General features: G+C 44.2%; 1 protein-coding gene across 1 annotated transcript in view; it reads left to right on the forward strand.

Moving 5' to 3' along the window:
* Nucleotides 1-13446, forward strand: part of LOC131288769 (calcium uniporter protein, mitochondrial) — a 100147-nt gene that overhangs the window by 59921 nt on the left and 26780 nt on the right. The gene's annotated exons all lie outside the window — the stretch shown is intronic.

A 13446-nucleotide genomic window follows, 5' to 3' on the forward strand; every position in this document is an offset into this window, starting at 1 on the left:
TCATTGTTATTGTTTACTAATACTACTAAAAATATTAGTTTCCGGCTGACGCCACTAGAGGCGCCACAGTAGCGCGCTTTCTTTGGTTCAATTTAGTTATGGTCATACTTTACTATCGACAGATGATGCCAAAACAAATTACTCGCCATATTTCATGATTCCTAGAATATTAATCTTGCACCTCAATGTAGACATTGCGAGTTTTGGGAGGTGGAGATGAGTCTGGGAATTAGAATTGTTGTGCCATTTTGCACATTAAACCGTCAACTGGAACAATTTCAGCAGCCACTAAAAGTTGTCGTTCTGTTGTTGCGCCCTTCTCATATGCCACAGCTCACGTGGCCATAAATTCTCCCGATAAGGAAAATAAAAAAGCAATAAACGGTTATCAGCCCCGGGTCGCTCTTCAGGACTCCCAGAGCATGATCGAGCGAACATAAAGAACAAAAGCAAACGTACACACACACATACTCGTACTTGGCTGTGTGGGAATGGTGTCTATTGTGCTAAAACTATTAGTTTAATTGAATCATAAATCTGGGATGATGTTGCGCGGCCGGTGACGCACGGTGCACATAACTCTCCCCCTGCATGTTTCACATTTTTCCCTTTCGCTCCTCGACGCTCCCGATAATATCACCTTAAACGCTCCGGTCGGGTTCGATGTGGCTTCTGACCGACTTTGGCAAAGGAAAAATAAGTACAGTTCCGAACTGACCTCTAACCCCCTTTCCCGTTCCCCGGCGCATCGAGTCTCATTTCTAACCCCCCCTTCCTAGGTAAGCCCCCAGGTTTTTCTTCAATTTCTTTCTATTTTCCGGTCTGGGAAATTTGTGGAGCTCAGATTGTGTTCCTTCTCTCTCTCTCTCGGCAAAGGGTGACGGGAGGTTAGAGGAATTTATGATGCTCCGGTTTGTTCCGGTGCAATCCGTATGAGATGTGTCCGGAGAAAGGCACTGGCCAGAACAATTTATGTGGCCTTTTTCCGACTTGCTTTCACCTTCGGTTGGTTGGTGGTGGAAAATTAGAAAAAGTGATTAGACGGGGGAAAATGGCGGCGGGAAACTGTGAACGAACCATTCTTTTCCTCCGAGAGCGTTGCGGGCGGTAGGAACCCTGCCTTAAACGTTTCTAATGAAGACACTCGTGTGTAATTAATTTTGCATCATTTTGGCCAAAATGCTGACCATGGTACAGCATCCCAACAACGGGATAACTACGTGAATGGACCGGTTATTTGTTTTTTTGTACACTTTCCTATGCGCCATTGGCTCATGTTTTTATCGCATTTTCTTTCCCAAATCCAAAGGAGAGATGTGTTGCTATGGTTCACAGTTTTTTTTCTGGAAGACAAGGGGTTGAATATCTACTTCTTAATCCTTTCAGGATGTAATTAAATTGTAAATTTATTTTTTGGTTTAAAGTGCAAGCTTTTTTTGTTGGTGGGGTTTAATTTTATCAGTAAACTTTATTAAACCAGTAAACTTTATTAAATTAAATTAAAAAATACAAAAAGTATTAAAATATATTGCTATGTTGCTTTCAGTTCAAAATTGCTTTTAGTTTTTGAAAAGGACTTGTTCAATCATATTCGTATAGATTTTACATTCAAGTTACTTTTTAATATAAGGTAGTCTTAAGTTGTCAAATACATCTGATAATAATAATAATAATAATAATAATAATAATAATAATAATAATAATGATGATAATAATATTGTACACAATTTTATTACATCAATAACCATACGGTGAAACCTTGCTTGAACAAAAACGCACACCACTGCTTGTTATTGTTACACAACCATCGGAATCCTGCGTCAAGTCCTTTCAAGCGACATCAAAAGATTGCGATGAAATTGCTGTAGCAAAAGCAATAACTTTGAATTTCGATGTTATATTGAGCTAGCGCACGTCTGCTGAAGGTTATTCTTGTTGGCAAACGGTTTCATATGCTTTGTTCTCGCAAAAATGTTCGTCTTTTTTTCCAATGTCGAAGTTAAAATCCTTCGCAAATCGGAGAATGAAGTCCTTTGGTAAACCTCTTAGGGTTTTCCCTCGCGTTCAAGATTTTCCTCTTATGGTTTCTAGTGGATAACATGAATTATTCATGCTGATACATCGCTTGCGCAATTTCGCTAATGACACATCGCTGGAAGACATTTACATAGCGTACAATAATTCCTGTACTCTAAAGGGTAGTACTCTCTTATCGCCGGTTCGTAATCAACTTCTCGAGCACATGCATCGAATGCGAACAAGCTACCATGTTCGTGATCTAACTTTTTCGTCCGGTTCTACTTGTCCCGCCTATGCTCTAACGTCAAGTGATGGTTGGTTAAACAATGGTTAGAATGTGTTACCCTTCTTTTACAAGTTGTTCAACTTCAATTCTTTTCGTCTCTTCTGCTGGCAAACGCGAGGACATGCCACCGCGTTTGGGCACCTCTTCTCATATGGTGGAAGTCACACGTGCCTCCGCACAAGTGGCTTCCCCCCGTTGATTATTATCCAACGCATGGGTTAAAACTTTTCAAATCCAATACATGATGAACTTCGTGAACCGTGCGCACCCTGGTTGGACCAAGTTACAAGCGTGCTATTGTAGACCGTGACGTGTTTTATCGCCGATGAACCGCTGGGATCCTCATTCGGTGAGGCTTTCCGTCCGGAAGTGTCGCAATTAAGCCGGCAAAGCCCAAACACATACACGTACACCCACACGCGATAGGACTTATCGGGCTTCACACGTTCGTCGTCGATGCAACATGGAAGAATACGATGTGTATTTTCCGGGTATGTGCCACAATGGACCACTCCAGAGAGCATCCTTCGAGCTGGTATGGCTGAGAATCGAACGTATACCAATCAAGCTTTTCCTCATCCGCACTAGGGGACGCGGGTATGCAAGCGGAAAATTGAGCGATTGAGGGGGTGGGAAAGCTAATTTCGTTTTTCCCCGAGAGGGGAAGCTTTTCTACACCCAAGCGATTGCTTATCGCCGTTTGCCAATACGGTACGGTGGTGCCTTGCCGTTCTAATGCTTCTTCAAATCTGCAAAAATCAATCATGTGTGGAAAAATTGAATTTTTCTCACCACTTGCCCCAGTGGGTACGCTTGAAGAGTCCCTTCCGAGTGTGCCGGTTGTGAAAAGCCAATCGACGTTTTATGGTGAAACTCGAATGACATATTTCCTGTCGATAATTGGGCGGTAATGCGCAAGTACCTTACGAATGTGCCGGGTTTCACCATGTATACACCGTTACACATGAAGCGAGAATCGAAAAGGGTACACGATAAGAGTACTTGACATCGTGACAGTTGCGGCTCCACTTTTTTAAACCAACAGTAAAAAGTATAAAATATGTTTCAAATGCTACTTAATACAAGTATGATTTTTATTTTAATGCAATGTAACCACTTCTGAACTCAACGATGAAGTATTTTATCCAGATTAGATTTATGGGTTGCCATTTTTATAGTACTTTTTACATTTCTGCACGTTCTGCCACTTATACTTTTTTGGTAATTGTTTTCCTTTTCTTCTATTTCCAGGTATGGATTTCAAATGCTGCGTATCGTTGTTCATAAACTTTCAGGCGCAACAGCTGTAAGTTCCACTTAAAATGTTAAAATTCATACACCTTTAAGACAACGTTGAAAGGATTGGAACGTGGAAGACAAGTTTCAATGCGCCCTGCCAAGACGATGGCTGTCAATAATGGAAGATTTGAAATTCACACCTGCATTTGAATCTCAAATCTGCTCGCTGTACTTCCATCTGGCCTGGTTAACCACAACGAACGGAGAGGAATTTATCGATTTCGAGGCGCTGCTGATCGATCTGCTAGTTTCCATCGCGAGCTTCCTCCGAGTGCGCTGCCAGTTGCCTACTGTTAGGCGCATATGAGTACCAGGTCGTGCCTTGCGGGATGCATAACTTCTGCCGAACGGAGATAACCGAGCGGAGAAAATTTATTTCCTACCACACCACCGTGGAGGTCGTTTCCCGCCAGCGAGCTGGAAATAGTTTTCCATCGGGTGTAAAATGTGGCCGTGATTTTCCAAAAGCTACGGGGCACAGTTGATGATGATGGTCTATGCTCCCTCCCCCCCCCCCGAGGCATGTTGCGCTTATCATCCTGCTAATGGTCATTTCGATTGTGTTGGCCTTCCCGGGGGCATCATATGGTGTGGAGCATAAAACCTTCCATGGGGTGGTTGATGGATCGATCGATGGGCTTGTATTTATGATGAATTATTATCATGAGTGTTTTTTCTGACACTGTGTAAGCTTCTCTTACGTTGTACTGGCAGTGGAAATCAATCAAAAAATATTGAAGTTCGTATTTATACATGACATAAGCATAGTTTTGGTTGGACGGAACACAAACTGCCGATATTTTGAATGCAAAAATACTTATATTTCTCGGTCCAATTATTACACCCCGCCTACATGTTATTAATCAAAAAGTTCTGTAAACAACTACTTCCAACAGCGACCAACTCGAAAACTTCTCAAAATGTCGATGTACATTGTTCGAGAATCCTTCCGATACGGGTGAAAAGTTTCATGTAACATCGTTTCCCCCCCCCGACTGCTAGGGTCGCGCCCAGGACTCCGTCTCCTAGTTGCGCACCGAAGCATCACACAGGGCTTGCTAAGGGCGCTGGTGGGACACCGGGAGGTGCATTTAAATAATTGTCAATTAGTGCATATCATAGCACACTCAAGCCGTTCGGGCCTCTGAGTAAATGGTGGTTGGATGCTGGCGGTAGTACGAAGCATACGTACGAAATTTCTAGCGTCATGTCGAATTATTGCATTTATTGTTCACGCTCGGTCGTACGTGATGTGGCGGCGCCTGCGAGACGTGCACTAATTGGCAAAATGTGAGTTGGTTAAATCCGTCCGACCACACACACAAACATAGTCTCCCCATGCAGAATGAGAGATCCTGTGTACAAATCAACTTATCAGCTAATGCTGCACTTAATGGAACGGAGCATCGAACACATGCCACCCAATTTCTGCCGATTACGCAACTTTCATGATTAGGTTGATGTTCGCGATGTATGGCTTTGCATCGCTTTCCGATAATTGCAGGAAGATCTATCGATTACCATCCGAACTTTTATGGTTTGGAAGATGTTTTAGTTATATATTCGTGGACAAAATTTTCTTTAGTTTTTGGGCTCTACTTTATTAAAGTCCGAGTGCAACCAAATAATCAACAATGCAATTTATGTGTCATAGCTTGATTTTAATATTTCGATAAGAACGAAAAATTCCTACCCAAAACGCGTCGTGTCAAAAACACATTTCCCACAAATTATGCCATCGATTGGCTACATTATTCAAAACGGCGTGTGACCCCCATTGCGATCCAAACGCCAGCAATTGACATTTCCATTTCATTTTCGTGCCCCGTGCGCTCCGATGAAAACATTATTTTGTCGCCATCATAATGATTTCCATCAGCGGTCCCGGGAGTGGAAGGCAACAACGGGGGTTTGGAGTGAGTGAAACCGTGAGTTCACGTGTTAATGGCCCCGAAGGTTACGAATGCCATCCCGATAATCAAGGTGGACGGGAAGTGGGGATGGAAAAAGAAGAAGGAAGGTGTACCAAAGCCGCTCGGCCGCCGCAAAGTGTTTGTTGCCGGAAAGCGCGCGAGATGTCGAAAAGTGATGTCGGGGTCTGGTGGCGCTGACGAATTTCCGTGGCACAATTGTGTGACGGGAAATGTTTTTCCCTCCCTTTTTTTGTTTTCTTCATTTCTGGTAGCAAAAACAAAGCAGTACAAGTAAAACAGAAAAATGGAGGGGAAGAATCCTCAACCCCGTTGGGAAACGATTTCGGGGCAGAGACAGTTCCATTTTCATCGCGACCCATTTTTGGTGCCGCATGCCCGGTGGAACAACGCCGAGTGAGTGAAAGTCACCGAGAATAAGGTGTTATTAGTGTAATTACGGGACGCGACGTCGCACTGTTACTTTTATTTCGTTTCCGTTTAGTCACGCGGGGCGGAAGTGGATTTTATTGCTTCGACACGTCCGTATTATTTTACACATGATCATGCGCTTCGCCGTGATGACAAATGAAATTCTTCAAGCAAATGGTAAATATTGAAAGCAGTGATCGATGAGCAGACCGAAGCAAATTTTTCCCGTAACGGTTTGTTGCGTGAGCTATGTGTGCTTTAAACCTCACAAATACAGGGGTTCGAATCATTTATTTAATGGAGCACTTGAATCAGTTGGTGGAATGTTTCAAATCGATACAGGAATGGCTGTGGAAGTTTGCAATCAAATAATGGACCTGGAGGTATGCATTTCTTCTCTAGATTACGTTTACGTAAGGTTCTGTAGACCTCTACAATTGTAATGTGTCAACAAGTCTTCATTTGGTCGGTAAAAAATGATCGAAATGGTAACAGCAAACGCAAAAATTACATAAAAATTCAGTTTAATTCCCTCTTTCTTCCCGTGTATGAAATTGTACCCGACCGACTTTGACGCAATAAAAACATACAATATTCTTCTTCTTCTTCTTCTTGGCGTAACGACCTCTTGGTCATGCCTGTCCGTTAAGGACTTACGAGACTTGTTTCCCTGTTGTACGTGGATAGTCAGTCCTCTCGTACAGGGGAGGGTCCGGTCTCGGTTGGGATTCGAACCCACGCCGTCGAGGTGGTGAGCCCCGGCGCTCATGGGCCGATTTTCTAACCGGCGCTACCGCTCGGCTGTCGCGGACCCCGGATACAATATTATAGCTTGTTAAAACATGACATTCGTAGAGTTCCACAGACCACTACGTAAAACTTCACGTCACTGTTTGCAATGATCCAGAGAAGAATTGCCTACATCCAGGAACTGTATGCAACATTCCATTATTTGATTGCAAACTTCCAGAGCTGGCATGTACTGGTCCAGTACCGATTTGAAACAATCCACCAACTGATTCAAGTGTTCCATTACATGATTCGAAACCCTGTAAATGACAAATTCTATGTTTAAGTAATAACTTAGCGAGTTCTCACACAATGGAAGCGTTCCCTACTCATTTTCGGGAACATTTGTCGGTGCCTCGCCGAAGGATAGTGAAACCGTTTTGGGGGAAACCCGGGTGCCACCGAAGTAATAAATCACTTCATCGAGCATGTTTACCTCTTCTTCCTCCTCTTCTTCTTCGTCTGGAGACCCGTAGGCCAGTTTCTCCCGTTCGGCTCCGGAACGTTGATGAAAACGAAAGACCCTCCGGAGAGAACGGTGGTGCGTGCCGGGCATGAACTGCGTACAAATGGTCCCACTAAACGTGCCGGCGTAACGAACGAACCTGACCGTGCGTTTGTCTGCCTCGTCCGTGTGCATGCCGTCTAATAAGCTTTTCATCCCCCGCGGCACAATCGGCCCAAAAAAGCAGCACAGAGCCCTGGCCCAAAATGGCGGACTCTGGACCGGACCTCATCATCATCTCGCACGCCCGAAGCTGTGCGACACGCTTTCTGGTGCAGTTGCTTTTTGCACGACACATACACACACACAGAGTTTAGGCTCGCCGGCGCCGCAAGCACGGCGCTGAAAAATTATGACGAATTGTGCGCGCTAAATTATCAAAAAGTCACTCGTGAGGGGCCAACACGAGCGCGGAGGACTGATGTTTGAAAGTGTGTGCCGCCTTAGAAAAACCCCTCGGCGGCACCCTTGCGGGCGCGTGCTTTTGTTTTCATTTTCCCTCCCGTTCCGTTCGCATGAAAAGTGTGCGCCAGAATTGGCACGTGAGTTGATTTAATAAATCGGTGAAGATCACGATCTTCGTGGGTAAAAGGGAGGAGGGTAGTGGAGGGGTTGGTAACAGCAGCAGCAGCAGCCAAGAGCTAAATTTCACACCGTGCGCGCGTGTACGAGCGAAACGAAACGTAATGTACCATCGGTAGTTTAATTAGCAATCAGAGCATCCCCCACTCGTCCGACATTCGTGCCTCGCCCGAGTGAAAAATAAAAATGGAGGGAAAGGAGGGTTAAAAATGACGCTTTTACTGGGCTTTTTTTCATACACACGTCGGGAGGAGGGGTTGCTTGGTGTAAAAGAAAGCAATTGATGCTGTGCTTGAAATATGCTACCGAAATGTTGTAGAGCGATGGCGACGTAATCGATTTGCTTTCATATCGATGCCGTTTGGGCTAAGCAGTGCATTTGTGAAGATGATTGAGCAAGATTAATTGATGAATCGATCGACGCATTAACCATCAATATGTGATTACGATTGATCAGTTTCCGAAGCGAAACAATCATCTCATAAACTCATTATCACGCCTTTTGTATTGCTTTGTAGACTTTTTTCTTTGTTTTTGTATCTTATTATCTCATTAAATCCGTTTGACTTGTTTTGATTTGAGTTTGGACTTTATGTTGCTTCCTTATTTTTACTGTTCGAAGGATAATGGTTTAATGATTTTACCTTTCTAACGCCACGTCCTTTTTTTTTATTCAATTAGTCGTTCCCAAATATTCGCAATATTTCAAATTCTCCCAACGAGTTGACATCTTCGGTTGTGTTTGCAGTTGTGCGGTTGATTGAACAGTTTCCGGTGCGAAACAATCATCTTTTAAACTGATTATCACGCCTTTTGTATTGTTTTATAGACTGTTTTCTTTGTATCTTATTATCACATTAAATCCGTTTGACTTTTTTTGTTTTGATTTTGGACTTTATGTTCCTTGCTTATTATTACAGTTCGAAGGATTATGGGCAAATGATTTTACCTTTCTAACGTCACGTCCCTTATTTTTTTATTCTATTAATCGCTCTCAAGTATTCATAATACTCCATTTTCCCCAACGAGTTGACATCTTCGATTGTTTTTGCAGTTGTGCGGTTGATTGAACAGTTTCCGTTGCGAAGCAATCATCTCATAAACTCATTATCACGCCTTTTGTATTGATTTATAGAATTTTTTCTTTGTATCTTATTATCACATTAAATCCGTTTGACTTGGTTTGTTTTGAGTTTGGACTTTATGTTGCTTCCTTATTTTTACTGTTCGAAGTCTAATGGTTTAATGATTTTACCCTTCTAACGTCTTCTTCTTCTTCTTCTTGGCGTAACGACCTCTTGGTCATGCCTGCCCGTTTAAGGGCTTACGAGACTTGTTTCCCTGTTGTACGTGGATAGTCAGTCCCTCTCGTACAGGGGAGGGTCCGGTCTCGGTTGGGATTCGAACCCACGCCGTCGAGGTGGTGAGCCCCGGCGCTCATGGGACGATTTTCTAACCGGCGCTACCGCTCGGCTGTCGCGGACCCCCTTCTAACGTCACATCCTTTATTTTGTTATTATATTATTCGCTCTCAAATATTCACAATATACCAATTCCCCCATCGAGTTGTCATCTTCGGTTGTTCCCACGCCGAATGTGCGCCCTGAGCTGTAATCGCAGGATAATCGCGCTCGTAAGTAATTCTCCTCGGGGGAATTATTACGGCATCAAGAATGCTTCTGGAGCAGATCCTGGAGTCTGGAAAAGCCTCCATCCTTTGCCTCCATCCTTTGCCTCCATCCTTGCTCCTTTATCTTCATTAACCGTTTCCCTTAATTTCGCATCGTTTCGTGCGTAGTGCGGTAGGGAAAACTTCGTACGCATATGATGATGGCCTCTTGTGAAGCGAAGGTCACGCAAGGCAAACGCAAAAAGGCGACAACATTATTACCTTGGGCACCCGAACGCTAATCTGATTTGGTTTGTTGGTGTTTTTTGTTTGTGAGGGAGACGGCGATTCTGAAGCAACTAACTTGCCTAGGTCCTTTCGGTTACAAGTGAAGGAACGCAGAATCAGCCTTTAGTTTCTACGAAACGGTATCAAATATTTAACGAAAAAGAGAACAACCCTTCGATGATGCCTACGGCCGTTCGGCTTTTGGGAATCGTTGGTCCCTGCTCCCGGTTTTCTCCCCCTCCCGCTTCCAGTGAACCAGAAAATTGATCTTGGAAAGGTGCTGACCGAAGGAAGCTGCAGAGTCCAGTTGGTTGGTTTTTCGTTTTCCCGCGGTACTGAGCCTTTCATTTTCTGCTCCCCTCCCCAAGGAGTGTTAGGGATAAAGACCGAATGACCTCTTTCCGAACCAGAGGGCGCCCTTCGATCAAATATAGCCCGAGCTAGGTGCCGAAGTAAATGTTTTACTGCTCCATTCATTTTTCCTTCCTCTAACTTACTCCGCAGCCCCCGGGGAAGCTGCGAAGTTGGGAAAACAGTACCCTCCCGACCGCGCAGGGAAATGCACGTGTCGGTGCGGCCTGGGGCGATTCGAAGAAAACGGGCATCCGAATCCCGCCGCTCGGTCCAACTTCTGTTCATCTCTCCCCCCCGCTCGCCACTTACCTCCGTCGGCTTTTATTCTGGGAGCCGCGTAGATTTCCCACTCCAGCTCCTCCATGGCAGAGCGAGTTACTCTGGCCAGAACCTATGTTGAAGAGCGGCCGCCGCTTGAACCAGGATAGCCCGAAATGGAGTCGGTACGGTTTCTTGTGTTTTCTCCGAATTTTGCACGTTTTCGCGGAAAATGGAGAGCAGCGCGGCGCGCCTCTGCCCGGTCTCGCTTTCTTTTTTTCTGCCTCGTGTTCGCGGCGTCGTCGTCGTCGTTGACGTTTTGATGCTGGCGGTTGCTTTCGGTTGTGTTTTTGCTGCCTGTGCTGCTGCTGTGTGCTGTGGCCGTCGTTGGGGGGTTTTCGGTGGGGTGTGGGGGAGCGAGAGAAATTCTTTTACGGCGGCGTCCCGCTGGCAGCGAACGGACGCGGGTTGGTGACCTTCAGGTTATTTTTCCTCCTGGAAAAGAAAATAAATAAAGGTCGTTTAAATTTGACTTATACCATCAGACGAAAACCGTTTTTCAAAAGTTATTGTCATAATGGATAATATATAGTAATGAACATATTTAAGCCCGACAAAATCCAGTCCAAATTTAATTATCTTGTTTAGAGGTTTTAGTTCGTCAGAGTGTCCTTCTACTTTCTTGTGTGTGCAAATAAACAACTGCTTCCCCAATTTAATTTATTTCAACCAAAACATAAGGAAAAATAGAATATCGACTCCTTCATATTCGATTAGATTTCTTCTTTTATTTGGTCATTTTTTTTATCGACAAATCTCGGCAGTAAGTTCTTACATACTCAGCAACAACCGATCCCATCAAAGTCTTTAATGCTCGTAAAATATGATCGTGAGCTCGTTGGTCACAAAAATCAAACGTTTTACGATAGGGCGACATCATGTTGTGAGGTTTTTTGATATATCCAACGCAGCACCCACTCCGGCCGCAATTTGCAAGCCAGGGAATAACATGAGATTGACGAACGTTTCATTTACTGAGACTCTTGTGCAGCTTGTTTGAGCGGTTTTGTTTTTTCCTTTAGACCAACGACGATTACACTTGCTTTGCGAACTCTTGCCATCTTGGCGTAAAAGTTCTCTCAAGGAACCGTGTGTGTCCGATTTTATTACCCCGTGGCCATCTTTTACAACGAAATACGGCCATCGATCACATCCTGTGCGTGTGCTATATGGGGCCGTCCGGTCCGTGTTTGTGGTTACCAAATCGCCCTCTCCAGTGTGGATCATAAATGGCAACCAAACACGCTGCTCGATGAAGCATGCTGCCGTGGGGGACGGTCGTGAACGATTTAAAAGTTGCAATAAAAGTAAACCGATCAATTTTTAAATAAGTCCACAATCGGATTATAAAGCGATGGCAGCGATGGTTTCTGTTTTTTTTTTTTTTTTTTGCAAATGCAGATGAGTTAGATCAAGGTTCTGAGTATTTTCAAATTTATGATGCTATGAGCGAATGGGAAATTACTTTATTACAACGCACATTCTAAAACAGGATTTCACGCATACCCAAAACCGTAGTCTATTTGAGCAAAATTATTTCCTTATTTTTATATTTTTCACGAAACATCCGATACAAATTTTTACATTTTGTTGGTTTTGGTTTTCTAATTTATTTTCATGGACCACAAAAGTACATCTCATTGTGTACATATCTTTTTAATCTACTGTTTGTTTCTATAGCAACAGCTTCTAACTTTTTACTCTTACTGATATTTCGTTTTATAAGAGTTCAAAGAAAGAAATCCTTCACAAATCGTAAATTAAAAATTGGTTCGATTTCTTTTTCCCATTTGCATCTAGCCAATGTAAATACCAGTGTGCCGTAGATTCACTCTCTAATCCTGCTGATATAAAATCAGTTCCTCCACCGGAAAGTATGGAAAAATAATTATAAAGAAAAACGAACTCAGCTTGCTACCGATTTGATCCCTTATTTCCCGGGGCTTCTCGGGGAATAAATTCTTCCAGCGCGAACCGTTAGCGAGGGAACGTTGCCGGGAAATATCAGGAAGCTTTCGACCGATATCTCATGGCTCGCGAATGGAAACTATAAATCACGAATACCGTTCGTGCTTCCAGACTTATTTGAAAGGAATGTTTTTTTTTTTTTTTAAAAAACAAAATCCGTAAACCACCGGGATGAAAAACGGGATGAGTTCGGAAAAATTCTGCAACAACGCAGCAGCCAGCATCAGCATTATGCCTTCGGTAGATGGGGAAGATGTTAAAGATTCATGCCAAAATGAGAATAGTTTTTCTATGGCTTAGCTTAAGCTTGGGCAGGAGCATAGGAAAGTTTATTCAAGCAATTTCCTTTTAGCTTCATTTTAAAATCCGAAACAGTCTGTAAACCGCTGCGAAACTTCTTGAGCAGAAGTTTGTATATCAGCTTTACTCTCTTCGGCAAACCAATAACTCTCCTTTGCGCCACCATAAGCACCACCCTCGTTGCGCGTGGATGGCGGGAAAATCTCGTAAATCCCTCCCGGTGGTTTGCCATAATCCACTTCTGGTAGCAACAACAGGGGTTCGGTTTTCCACCCCGGGGGAAGGAAAACTAGTCGAAGGAAGAGAAAAAAAGCCTGGTCGCCTAATTGAACGGGCGCATGTATTAATTATGCTCGGAAGCTCGCAGAGAACGAACAAATACCGGGCTATGTGGAGCCATCGGGCAAGGAAACAACACTGTCCCGGAGGCGGGCTTGCGGGCGAAGATGTTTGGGGCGAAATGCACGGAAAGCACGGCACACAACCCGTTTCGTTGCGTTGCGTTTGGTCAGTGAAGTGCGTCGAATTAGGGTGAAACGGAATCGAACGCGAACGCCCGTTGGAAACCCGCTCATTCGCGGCGCGCAGATGATGGCGTGCAGCAACGATGGAGGAAAGAAACGGCAACGACAAACCCATGCACCCTCCCCCATGGTGGGTGGGGAGGGGGGAGCGGGCTCCCAAGCAAATGAGGAACAACGCGGGCGCGCGCCCAGAAGTCCACCGTGTTTCGGTGGTGCTGCTGCACGCAGGTTATGGTTATTTTCGCCCGCCCCGATCCAGGAAT

The sequence above is a fragment of the Anopheles ziemanni genome, chromosome 2 (assembly GCF_943734765.1).
Source record: "Anopheles ziemanni chromosome 2, idAnoZiCoDA_A2_x.2, whole genome shotgun sequence".
NCBI classification, from domain to species: Eukaryota; Metazoa; Arthropoda; class Insecta; order Diptera; family Culicidae; genus Anopheles; species Anopheles ziemanni.